This window comes from Alexandromys fortis, unplaced genomic scaffold, assembly GCF_014885135.2.
Source record: "Alexandromys fortis isolate MF-2015 unplaced genomic scaffold, M_Fortis_MF-2015_v1.1 scaffold_84, whole genome shotgun sequence".
Lineage (NCBI taxonomy): Eukaryota > Metazoa > Chordata > Mammalia > Rodentia > Cricetidae > Alexandromys > Alexandromys fortis.
Window position 1 is genome coordinate 5,293,500 of NW_026068017.1, and position 3,865 is coordinate 5,297,364.

Consider the following 3,865-nt stretch of genomic DNA (forward strand, 5'->3'; position numbering starts at 1 on the left):
AAGCTGGCTGACGGGTGTGAGGGGTCTGGGCTCCATCTTCTTCTGGTATGTGTTTAAAAATCCTAATAAAATGTTTCAAAAGAATGTTGTGATCCATAAGGATTTGAAACTCCAACTGTGATTTTCTTTTTGTATTTTTTTTTATTGTCTCCCTTTATTTCCCAGGCTAGCCTCCAACTCTTGATTCTCAGCCTTCTGAGTTTGGGGATTACAGGCATGCACCTACCCCTAGCTCAGAGCTGTTGGTGATTCAGCCTCACTGGGGTCTTGCCATCCCTACTGAGGATTCTTATTTCCTTTACGCTGTGTCTGATTTGATCAAGAAGCATTCCTCAAGTTTTCATGCGGTTTCTTTCTTTAATCTTTAAAATCATATTTATTTACTTATTCTGAGTGTGTGTGTGTGTGTGTGTGTGTGTGTGTGTGTACACAAAAAGGCAAGGCTTCCTCCAAATGAAATCATCAGAACAAAGAACAAGAATCATCCAGACTTGGCCTTGGTAAGTAGGGAGTAGAGGGTTGGGACGGGGTGGTGTGGTGGGGACAGGAGGATCCCCGGAGCTCGATGGCCAGCCATTCTAGCTGAATTAGAAAGGTCTGGGTTCAATGAGAGACCTGCCCCAAAAAGGTCTGTAGCTATACACACATCAGAACCACCTGGGAAAAGTTTGGAAACAGAGCTTTGATGAATGGGGGATGGGTGGAGAACAAGCTATGTGATGTCAAGTTCCTTACAAGCAATAAATACGTATCTGAGGTTGGAGAGATGGTTCAGTGGTTAGGAGCACAGGCTGCTCTTTTAGAGAACCCCGGGGTTGGTTCCTAGCACCCACATGGTGACTTGCAGCGGTCTGAGACCCCAGTTCTAGAGCATCAGAAGCCCTCTTCTGGCTTCCATGAACACTAGGCACACGTACCACACAACATGCAGGCAAAACACTCATGCACATAAACTAAAATTAACTAAATATATAAAGATATTCGGATGTAATTTATTCGCATCCACTATACTTAAAACATCTCTAGATTACTTAAGACCAAGGTAATATAAACACTAGGTGACACTTGTTACGCTACATTAGTCACAGAATAATGGCAAGCAGACAAAGTCTGCCCACATTTAGGAGAGTCACAGTCATCGTCGGCCTAACCTCACAACATACACAGGCTATCCAGGACAGCGCTCAGGCAATGGGTGCCGGAGAGAGATGGAGGCTATCAAATGGCAGGAGGGTCCAGCTGGGAATGCCAATGCCACATCTCTTTAGTCAAGAGGATCCAATGTAACACTGTGTGTGCCACAAATTCCAGCTTTGCTTCCTTTCTGGCTGTGCTGGGGATGGAGCCCAGGGCTTGGGCATGCAGTATCACTGAGCTATAACCAGCCAAGGTTTCTGAATGTTTAAATTTCTGGACTTTAAAAACAAATCTTTCTGGACTTTTGGTCTGAGCTCGGTTGAACACACAGGTGCAGATGCCGGATGTACTGGCAGGAAGAACAGCTGTATATGTGTATCTTGTGTGCCTGAGATCTGGCCCAGATGCTAACATCAGAGTCTCCAGAATGGGCTCAGGCACTGGGTGCCCATGTGAAGTAGGGTTGAATGCTCTGAGCTAGAGGCCTGGGGACTGCACTGGTGTAAGGAGAATCTCTTATTTGCAGCAAATTAGAAAGCATATTTTCTTTGTCGTGTGCTCTGTTTCAGAATGCCAGGAGGCTTAGTGTCCTTGCCCTTGATAGCAACATCCAAGATTTGGATGCCCCTGAGAGCAACCAAAAGCTCACCTTCTCAAGAGTCAATAATTCTACCCTGGAGGGTGATGAACTAGAGATAGGCAGATCTCTAGTTCAAGCCAGCCTGGTCTAAATAAAGAGCAAGTTACAGGACAGTCAGGACTGTTACACAGAAAAACCCAGTCTGGGGTGGTGGTGGAGTTGGGGTGTGGGGTCAATAAACCTTGTGTCGTCAGGTAAACGTTGGGCTTGCCGCATCAACTCCTCCAGGTTAAGAGCTCCTTGGACTTGGAATCTTGAAGCCTGGGAGAGGGTAAACTTGGGGAATCCCGACTGCCTCGGGCAAGGCTTAGAAAATGAAGCCCTCACCAGGGAATAGATGGTCCAAAGGATAAGGGAGACAGTTTCTGCTGTGCTTTTGGGGACTATGGATTTGGATCCGGTACTTTTAGAATCTGAGGGGCCGACTTCCTGTGTCGCTTACCACCTTCAAGTCAGGCTCAGTTGCACCCAGGAAATTCTGGATGCATCTTTTGCTAGGCTTGGTCAGGCGGGAAAGGGAAGCCTTCCCAGTTCTGGAAGCGAGGGGATTTTGTCTGCAAGTCCAGCTTCTTTGAGTTCTGCTCAGCCTCTGCAGCCCCTCTCCACCTGCCCAGCTCAACCTGTGCAAAAGGTTATCAGGGAAACCAGGGGATAATGCAAGGTGAGAGAGGGGAGAGTTAGCTTGGAGCCCTCTGAGATGGGGGTGGGGATGGGAAAGACTTCAGGGCGCCTTGAGGGAGGGAGATTAGACAGGAAAGACGTGGGGTGGGGTGGGGGTAGGGGAGGAGGCTGGGAGATCAAGGGAGCGAGAGGGCTAGCAGAGCTCTCCCCCAACATTCCTCCCGAAATTTTTGGTCGTTCCCTTGGTTATAGAAGAATAGCAATTAGCAAATTCAGTAAAAAGAGCCAGAAATGGAGACTGTTTGTGCTTTGGGGGGCCAAGATGCATTAGTGAAGGAATGTGTTCAGAACTATATATAACCCCTCTCCAGGCCCACCCACCTGTCCGGCCGGGTGAGCGATGGTCTGTTTGCCTGAGCTGGTATGTAGCTCATTTAACTCCGGGAGCCCACCATCTGGGCAGGAGTCTCGCTGCCAGTAGCTCTCAGTGACCATATATGGCAAAATGATATATGTGATAAAAAGAAGCCAAATTCTCCAGTTGCGTCAGCCCTGGGAGCACTCAGTCGCGCTCAAAAAACCCCTTCCAGTCCCTCTCTGGGGCCCCCACCTTGCTCCAGAAACCTACCGGGCTCAGTGATTGGCTGGGGGAGACCGGGAGCCAGCCCTCCCCTGTTGTCTTCCAAGGGCTCAGACCGGGGCTCACTTTGCCTTAAGGGTCAGACTGCAAGTGTATCTGATCTCTGTTTTAAAACAGAAAGACTAAGACCTATGTGAGAATTCACCCCCACCTCTTCCCCACCCCCAGAAAGCAGCGAGTTACCATGCCTGTGACAACCCCAGGCAGACATAGCAATATTTAGGTTCTTTTTATCCCTAGTTCTAAGGATAAAGTGAACCCCACAGCCTCCAACATCCTTCCATTTCCTTGAAACTTAACTCACTGCGATAAAAGTTCTTTCCAAATAACTTCGGGGGGCAGGGGTGGGGGTGGGCGGGATACTGTGTACGCACACACACATGCTTCATCTCCCCATACGCCCCACCCCAACCCCCTTTTATTATTCCTCCTCAGCCCTGGCCAAACAACCAGACCTAATGTCTGCCTGCAAAAGGACCCCGAGATGGGTCCTCACTCTTGGTAGACCCTGGGGGAAAGTGACCAGCACACACAAGATCCAGGCTCTCAAGCAAGTTCACCCTGGAGGAGTGGACAGCTGCCGTACAAGGCATCCAGCCAACTATCTGGAGGCTTCTGGAAGGAGCTGACACTTGAACGAGTCTTAAGGAACAAACAGTAGCTAGCCTCTTGATGGATGGATGATAGGATCAGAACGGCCAGCAGAGAGGTGGTGAGCAGATGACTGGGGCTGGAGGTAGCTAGGAGTCATGCAGAGCCGCCAGCCAGGAGGTGATAAAGGCTCTGGAGTGCTGCCCCCATCTCCTCATCTCACTGCTGAAACCACC